The following is a 10,425-nucleotide window of genomic DNA, read 5'->3' on the forward strand; positions in this document are numbered from 1 at the left end:
GAACGCCAAACAGTCGATATTGGTATTCTCGTTGCCGTGCGAATCATTTTCTGGTTGGCAGCATCGCAATTTCTCAGGTATCTAATAGTCAAATGTGGATAAAACAATGAAAAATGCAAATATTACGTGAACTTCATAACCTATTGTTGAGTTATGTCAACCTATTTTTCTATGGATATGTGATTAATTCTTATTACAAGAGGGAAATGTTGAAGACGCTTCTCAGCATTCTCGAGGTTTTGAACAATATTTTTAGCTGCCAAGTCGTAAATTATCAATTACTTATTGGGGAATTTATACAAGAAGAAATAGTTTTCACTAAAGAACAAGAGAACGCACAAAATCACAATTTATTCTATTTTTACTGACAGTTCCACAAGGAAGACGATCCTTTAAGGTAGCTGTTTTCAAATCGCTTAGCGCAAGGGTAAAGATGCTATGCGCATCAAATGAGAATACCCAAATCGGTAGTTAAGTGCGCGCTAAGCAAAAATTAACGTCATATACGCTGAGCGTCTAAAAGCGATTAATGTTTTCTAAGTCACAGAATAGCTATCTAGCAACTACCGCACCTGATCGTTCAACCTTGTGACAAGTGAAAAAATACGTAAACATCTAGAAATAATAAGAAAAAACAGCAAATTGGTCGAAGGAATTTATCCGTATCATTTACTCTGATAAATGTTTAAATAAATTTTTCAAATTTCAATCCTTTCAAAAACGAAGCGGGGAAATATAGATAATAGAAAGCTCTTTTCATTGCGGCGCCACTTGACCCTTCCCATTTGAAAAAAGTTGGGGGATGGCACCCCCGCTTAGAGAGTTGAAGATTTTGCAATCATTTTTGGGGCAAAAGTTGTCCCTCTCACAAACAAAATTGCCGTGTTTTTGGATTTTTTGAAAAAAAAAATATCCTGGCCGTTATGTCTTGCGGAACGTTTTCGATGGGCCACCCTGTATACGAATGTCTAATATTCGTATATAAAAATAAAGGTCTATTCCAAAGCCTCAAATAGAAACCAGTATACCACAAGAGCGGAGTATCTTTTACATCCTATGTATCGCTTTGAACTAACTGAAAGGAATCCAGAATATCTCTCATGTGCATAAAGAGTTTTAATAAGCTACCTTTAAGATTAAAGGCAATTGAACGCTTAAAACTATTCAAAAAAGACTAAGAAAATGCTTCTTGAAAGTGAACAATATTGTTCTAATGATTATTTTGTATAAATGTAAAAATTTTGTGTAACTATAATTTTCTACGAAACTTAATTCTTTTAATTTGTATAACAAATTTGAAATAAAGGCATTAAAAATGATATTATGATTATTAATTTTCATTTATCTCAGTAATTTTCACTGGTTTTCTTTGGATTTACGGGCTCGATGCCAAGGTAAATCCAAATATTTACTAAATACCGCCAAGGAATTTTCGGACAATTCTACAGGTTTTCAATATTACTGCCTTGTGTAAGCTGATATAGATAGCGGATGGAATAGTTTTTAATATGGTAAGTGACTCTTGTAGCGTGTATGGTATCACTCCGGTAGCAGATAATACAACAGGAACCACGATGACAGTCTCAAAATGCCATTACTGTTTTGTTTCCAATACAAGTTCTGAATATTTACGAATTTTCTCGTTCTGTGCAGCTTGCAAGCTGTTACAATCTAGCACTGGAACGTCTATTAAAAAAACCTTCTTCTGTCCTCTCTCTATCAATAACTGTAATGTCTGGCCTATTATGCGAGATGGTTCTGTCAGTTATCAGGGCTCTATCCCTATATAAATATTTGCTTTTTCATTTTCCAAAACTTTTTGCGGTGAGTATTTATAATAAGGTGTTATAATTGATAGTTGAAGGCTCATGTAAGATTTTTGCTACATCATCATGCCTTGACTTATGTTCGGTGTTCGCAATAGTTTGACGTCCCGAGACTATGTGCTGGATATTTTCGGTTTCAGTATTACAGCGTCGACATTTATCGTTTATTGTACCGTCTTTTATTATATATTTTTTATAATTTTTAGTGCTGATTACCTGGTCTTGTATGGCGCACATAAATCCTTCAGTCTCGGGAAACAATTTTCCACACGTTTACCACGCGTTCGATGTATTTTTATCGACATGTGAACCGTTTAGGACATGAGCATATCTCCCATGTAAGGCTTTCTGTAGCCAAGTTTGGTGTTTTACTTCGTTTGATATTGTCATGAACTGAGTGTCTGCAGATAAATTTAATGGGGAATATCCTGTGTCTGCTGCAACTACGGCTTTGTGTAAATGTGATGTTCTAGATTTTTATGTAAACTACTGTTCTAAGGATTTTTTTGGTTGTCTAATAAAGTAGCGATGTTAATTAATAGTACATGCGGTCCATAAAAAAAACGTTGCAAATTGGGTTAAAAGCATGAAACTTGGCATAGTTGATTAATAAGTCATTTTAAGCTATTTTACCCGCAGCACCTAAAATTTCACCCGTTGGGGTAGGGTTGCAACCCTTATTTATTTTTTAAGGGGTTAAAATCTTTCACAAATTTATTTCAATATTTTTTTAATTTTATTGTCTTTTTCGAACATGAAGATTTCAAAAAAAAATACGCCAATTTTGTATAACTTAGCGTTAGGGCTCTACGGCTGTAATATTTAAGTGTCAAAATTTCATTCTTTAACATATTACCGTATCCTGACCAAAATGCTGGATATTTTTGTAAGTTTTGGTACGAAAAATGTAATTAAATTTGTGACAAGAACATGGGCGCACCCATGGGGGGAGAAGGAATGTTATCCCCCTCCCTTAGATGCGCCGTCAAGGATTCTTTGTACCAATTTGGGCAATATTACACTTCTAGAAACTGGGACTAACGTTTGGTGTAATAAAAAAAATTAAGTTTATATTTAATCTTAATTAAGTAGTTTATTTATAGTTACGTAATAACAATAAAAAACAAGTATAAGCTGGCTTCTTAGGTATTTAAAATTCATTGAAATCTCGAGCTGCAAGAAAAAATAGTTTTTTTACTTTTACTCTCTTCAGAATCGTTTATCTCCTATTACTGCATTCTCCTTTGCAGTTCTTGCAGGCGATTGTACAAGGTAAGTCATGTTTTTGCAGGAACACTGCATTGTTTCACATTGCGTGTTACACCCACACGTATCGAGTGACCTGCATGACTCCCAAACTTGGGCTTTTTTCGACCACAGTGGTACCCATTTTCCCTTACCCTCCATCCCCAGCTAAGTGGAGCAGGTAGATCATCTTGATATATTTGGTCAGTTCTACCCCAAATATGACCCGCCTGGTATACTGCCCTTAATGTGTGTTCATGTAGAGCAGCTCGAGTTGGTGGTATAACCGTAAGTGGCCTATTTTCAGTTGCAAACAAGTGTTTTCCTGTTTATGTTATTAGTAGACAGAACATTATATAGGCGTACCACATATTTTTCAAGTTGTTGAAGCACATTATCTTCTAACTTCTTGCGGGGGAAAGATATTGCATGGAATGCAGTTGTTGTATCTTCTGTCCAAGTTTTCCAAGCCGACCGTTAGCCCTTTGATCACAGAAAAGACACAGTGTCACATCCAGAGAAAGCATGAAAGCCGCGTAGAGCTTCTGATTTTCTGTCACGAAAATATTCCACAATACAGTGAACAGGAATGTATCGCAATTTTTTGAAGAGCTATGGAGCAACCAGAGGTTTTATAGGCCTAGGCGGTTAAATTGAGGAAAAAAAGATATAGCTAAAATCAAAATGTCAGTGTCAGCACAACGAATTAACACCGATTTGGCTCCGTTAATAATCATGCCTTTAACGTGCATGATTATTCGTCCATCTGCTTCGTCCAGCTGGGCACAGGATACACCTTCTAAGTTGGTAAAACGGCCAGTTGATGACCTGCAGCTGTCGCCCACCTTAGTTACTACATTATAGGAGTTACAATTCTCAATAATACTTTCCAGATTACTTACATACTTTCCAGACTTTTACACATAACCGTATTTTCTTGTTCATCTTTAACATTACGACTTCTTTCTTCTTTTGTATAGACGTGCCAAAAACTTTAGATGGTATTTGGCTTCTTGGGCTATCAAATCGTATGAACAAGAATTTTAGCAGAGTGCTCCACTTTTTTATATATTGTCTCAGTAGCACACAAATGTAAGACATTTTTTTATTACCTGGTTCAGTGCATATGACACAAACATCTTTTTTTACATTTACCAATGGTGTTGTTGATCTTGTTGCTCGACCAGAATTATTTTCCCTCTTTGTTGCGAAATATGCGAAATAGATGCCTGAGATTGTTCTTGAGACTCACAGCAACATGCTGCCTCATTAGGTTATGTATGTCCAATTTTGGTGAAATGTATTTTAAGTTGCATGCTTTGTGCCACAGTTCTTTTTTTCGATTAATGTTTTCTCAATTTCTCCTTCCCCTTTAAGACAATTTATTTGCATTCCAGATGGAAGTACGTGATTGTAATTACTTAAAAGTAGTAAATTAGAAGCTAAAGTACCATATCCTTTATTTCGAAGCGAAACAACTGGCGAAAACAACTGGATTATTGGCAGGACATAGTTTTTCCACCACCAGTCTGACAGATACAACATTTTTCCAATCTATTAAGCTATCTAGGGGATGCGATACTGCCACCGTTATTTTATTTTTATATTTTTTCATTTTTTTTTCATGCTACAAAGAAGCAAATATTACACTAAAAACAAAAAAATAAAACCGAAGCCATGCAATTAGTGTAGGTACCTATTGTAATAAAAAATCTACTCACCGGCAAACGGTTTAATGATTAATATTTTGTTCGTTGCTCAACATAAATTATTACAATATATTAATTTATATTGCTTCTTTTGTTTATTCCACTATACACAGTGACGTCACTTAAAGCAGGTTAAACATTATTAAAAGTATAAAAATTACGATATTGCGTTTATTTCTAGGGTAGGGATGATAAACATATCAGTTTAATTTTGTTTATTGATAATAATAATATTAATAACAATTAATAATTGAGTTATTAGTTTTTAGTTAAATTTTATAAAAATATGTCACCAAATATTATACAATTGGCGTTGGCATTAAGATTTTGAATATTTTTAACCTTTTTTGTAAAAAGTGGTAAAATCATCATCATAAGGGGTGAAATTTGGGGTGCTGCGGCTCAAATTATTTAAAATGGTCCAAATAACAACTCTGGCGAGTTCCATGCTTTTAACCGAATTTGCTACGTTTTACCTTATTTTGAGGGTCTGCCGCATAGACTATAATCCCCGTCCTCCATGAGTGCGCGGTAGTGTTAGTCTCTCCGTAGCTGAATGTATATGGTGATATCTATAATTTATTAGTATTTTATTTGTCTTTCTCTTAATGTCTTGAATGTCGGTGTTTAGTCCAATTTACTATTACAAATGTGTATAGTATGTATTTCATAAAAAGGGATAGCATATGTATTAATTCCCTTTATAAATTATTAATATTATTATAAGTTATTATTAATATCGAACAGAAGTCACATATAGGGTTACGAGATGAAAACTTGTCCACCCCGGGCAAGCCTTTCCAAAAATCCGGACGTCATAATTTTTAGCGGTATACATTTGACATAAGGCGAAGCACAAAAATCATTTTAACTCCGTATAAAACATGTTTTTTTTTTCAAACGCCAGAAATATTGTTTCAAACAATTTCAAACGTTCCAAATAATATAAAAATATTTAAAAGTAATACTTTGTAAGTAAGCACGTCGCAAAAATGAATACTTTTGTGACGTTTGAAAAAAATACATTTAATTTACAACTTTCAGAACTTAAAACTTAAGTTTTAAGTATTTTAGTTTTTTTATTTTATTTTTTAAGTATCTAAATTTATTAAAACTAATATAACGTATGATCGAAAAAAAAATGGCGTCCAGTTGGCTGGGAAATGACGATCGATGACATTTCCCATATAAATTTACATATCGTCAGTGAAACGTGATAACCTGCTAACTCCATTTTTTACGTTAATAAGTTTTTTTATACCATTAGAAAGAGAAAAAAAATACTCTATAAGTAGGGAAAGCAAATACATTTTTCCCATTAAATAAAATTTGCAATTTTAACTCAATAATATCTGCTAACTTCCAGTGATCTGAAATAGCCACCGAAATGCTGCTAAGTCCATAATTTTCGTTACGATCACGCTAAAGCAAACACACGGATTGTTACTCGTATGTTTCTTTAGGACAGTACTTCGATCCAGGGTCGCACTAGGCCAAAGGGGCCCGGGTGTCAATGTAAGAAGGGGCCCGGGTGGATTTCTTTGCGTATTTTTTCGCCTTACGTTTTGGTCAATTTTTCCCTATTATATACACGGTGAGTCTTAAATAAATGCAAATTTAACCCCTAAAAAAATTTTTAGGGGTAGTATATTTCGACCCAAGAAACACGATTATGAGGTTTTTTGGGCGAAATTTTTTTTTTGAAAATTTGGAATTTAAAAAAAAATTGGATTTTTTTTTAATTTTTAGTTTAAAAACATACTTTGTTTGTAATATGGCAACATAGGTAGTAGATTAAATTTACAAGAAAGAAAATCCAATGATTCTCAAAATTATAGCCAAAAATTAGAAATTTTAAAAGTGAAATAACTCGGTTGTTTTGGATTTATTTGAAAAAACGGCAAAGAGAAAATATTATGTTTCTTTTATCGAGATTTACCAGCCCTGAAAATATTTCCACTTATTTAAGACTCACCCTGTATAGAAATCAGGGAACTACCCTAATGCAAGGTAAACCAATGCAATGCAAAAGCAAATATTATTAAGAATAAATAATGTACTATGAAGGGGGCCAGCGAAGGCTGTAGTAATAGTTATATATAATATATAATATGGCCAGTCCGACCCTGCGTCGATCCATTCTGTAAATACGGGGTATCCCTAAAGGGTAAGGGGAAAAATGAAATTCTCTATATACGAGCAATTCATCGGCGTGCTATAAATAGTTTAAATAACCATTACTTACTTGTACAAGAATTTCCATAATACCTAATCAGTTTTATTTTTTTCCACGTTTTTTCATGTAAATGATACATAAAAATTAAAAAAATAAGGAGAAAAGTAATAAAAATTTAATAAAACCACGCACTGTTTTCCAAGCTCGGTCTACTACCGTTGTATAAAAATTAGGATAAGCATGGAAGAATTCTACCATATCTTCTAAGAATTATAAGTTTAATTTTTAAATTATTTTCATATTCATTAAGTTCAAAATGCTGCTACTTCAGATCTTTAAAAATGCATTAAAAATTTATTCGTTTTTGGACTTGTATGTTTTGCTTCTAGACCGACGAAATATATATATATATCTACGGTAATATATTTATAATAATAAATATATGGTTATGAATATCATATATTTTTTAAATTTAATTGATTATTTCTAAATCTGTTTGGGTAATATTCAATTCCATTTTTAAAATTTCAAACAATAAAAGTTGCTATCTTCAGAAGTATATTTTTATTTCTTATTTCTGCAAGACGAATATCTGCTATCTCCCTATTGTGTCTGAAAAAAATGATGTAACACGAAATATTCAGTTATATTGTTTCTCAGCAAATAAAATTCTTATCTCTTTATCATATTAACACATGAAAATACTTCCTACATGTGTACATATTTTTTTGTACCGTTTTTTGCTCTCCTGTAAAATTAGGAATAATGGAGTTAGCAGTTTATCACATTTCACCGACGATATAAAATGACAGCGAGCTTCATTTCCCAGCCAACTGGACGCCGTTTTTTCTCGATCATACGGTATTATTTTACATTATTGTAACATTTCTTAATTGAACATTAAAATCCGAGGGCTTATAAAAAATCCGCCCGGACCCAACCGGATGTAGTGAAAATCCAGACATGTCCGGATTAATCCGGACCTCTGGTAACCCTAGTCGCATAACAAAAACGGCAGGTAACCTCCATAGACACAGAAAGAATAATTAACGCTGTTTAATGTCTTTGGTATCCTTACAATTTCTAATAAGCTGTCAAGGTCATTGAAAAAAGCTAAAATCCGGGTATAATGGAACGTTTATTAGCCTTCTTCAAATATATACTATATCAACTAGTGACCATAAAAGAATATCATTTTAAGTATATCAGAATATTCATGAATCCTTTAAAAATAAACACCATTTTTTAACATTTTATAGTTTGTCAACAAATAAAGTCGGCGTCCAAAAAACCATAATTAGTCATGTTTTATTTTATAATTTTGTATGTATAAATAGTAAGGGAGCTCAAGCCAGAATTTTGGAATTACTCAATAACATAAGGGGACAAACCTTACACGCCGTTTCGCGAAAAAAACTCATAGACGTGTTTCTAGAGTCGAAATATACAACTCCCTAAAATATTTGCACTCACTTAAGACTCACCCTGTAGTATTTTATTAAATTATCCAGGATTTTTCTTCACATTTTTTTAAATTTAAATATTTCACTCCTATTTATGCAATTCCTAAACGCTTTGGCGAAAATGAACATATAGGGTAAGTCCGGTACAGATGCCCCACCCGGTGAGATGGCCACAGCGTGTAAATTTATAATCATGTGACTTATAAGTTGCTTCTCGCTAGATACGGCAGTAGTTCAACTGCTGCTATTATGGTCTGACATAATTTAAATGTCAATAAAAAAATAGGCTAGTTTTTATAAAGAACTGTTTTTATATAAGAATATATTTTTTTGCTGTCAGAGGTCGCGTGGGAATAACGTAATATTATGTCAGTTTTTGGTATTTCATGCCATTTTATATTAAAATACATGCTTCGTGAAGTATCATAACTTCAAAAAATTACTCATATGTCGCTGCATTTTAAAACCTTGCGGTGGGGCATCTAGATGCCACATAGAAAGCTGGTAAAGATGCCCTACTAATTTATTTACTAAAAGTAACTTTTTTTAATCATGCCTACTGAATATAAAATAAAATGTCTCGAAAGCGCTCAATGGTATGAAAAATAATTAGCTGCTGCCTTGCAAGTCCTTAATACCGACCAAATGGGCATAAAAGCATAAAGCATGCTTTTGGAATCTCTGCAAGGACTTTGAGACGTAGGGAGGCAAACAACAACACAGAAAAAGCAAGCATAGGGTCATCCTCAACTTTTGGATAATAGTTAAAAAAATAAAAAATAACCTTAGATCTTTAACTAATATGTATATGTATTTTTTTGCGGGGCATTTCTACCAAGTTGGAAGGCCATCTCTCCCGCAACGTAGGGAGAGATGGCCAATTTTCTTTTTTTTATTGTTCTCTTACTATTATATATACTTACTTATTATATTATTATCTTAGTCCTATTATGAATTATTATTAAAGATAGTTTAGGATTGCATCATCAGTTTCATTTAAAATTAACTACCAATATGTATTATTAGCCCCAAAAGAAGAGTGGGGCATCTCTACCGGACTTACCCTATACAAGGTTGTTCACCACATACGACGCGGAGTATTGTAGCTAAACAATTAGATTTTTACAAATTGTAAGTTTTGGGTTCGTTGAAGGATTATTAAAGCTACAATTTAAAAATATTTTTACCAGATACAGAATGTCCCAAATAAATAAACAATATCAAAGTTGTATTTTTTTAAATGGAACATCCTGTATATTATTACATTTTTAGTCTCGACGACTAAAATAAAGGTAAATTTGATTAAGGTTTACCGCATTTTAATCTTACCGTCTCTAAAATATTTAGATTTTTTTCAAAATACAGTAATAATTTTAATGCTTCATTTCTCTAGGCTTATTTAAATGTTTAAAACCAAATATTGTACTGAAGTATTTCTATTTACCAAATTTTGCGTTACAATAATAAAAATTATATTACCTTATACAGAGTGTCTAAAAATTTATTTTAAATAATTACTAGCTTTAAACTTTAAACGGCAATAACTTGTTTGGTCTAATATGAACACCCTGTATATTTTATGAGAATCAGATGCACAATTTAATTTTCTATCAAATTGCATTATACCATTTTTTACCTATCTCTTCAAATTTTCGTAGAAAATGCATTTTCTTATAATTTAGACCTCATTTATCAATATACCCATGGAATATTGACATTTTAGATTATTTTCAAAGATATAAGAATTTTTTAAAGAGTACAGCTACTAATGTTGTCGATTTATTTCATTAAAAAAGTTTAAATATTTGTTAAAGAGAAAAAAATTAATATGATTCCAGTATTCAAACTATGTTAATTTACTGTTTGCGTTGATTAATAATAATTGCTCCAAATACTAAAAAACCGAATATTGTATGTGTATTAGACAGTGTGGTTAAAACTACCCCCTTATAAATTTTATTTCATGAATGCTTATTTATAACACCAGTGACGTTCATTTTCATAAC

Source organism: Sitophilus oryzae, unplaced genomic scaffold (assembly GCF_002938485.1).
Source record: "Sitophilus oryzae breed Bouriz unplaced genomic scaffold, Soryzae_2.0 scaffold_1576_pilon_pilon, whole genome shotgun sequence".
Lineage (NCBI taxonomy): Eukaryota > Metazoa > Arthropoda > Insecta > Coleoptera > Curculionidae > Sitophilus > Sitophilus oryzae.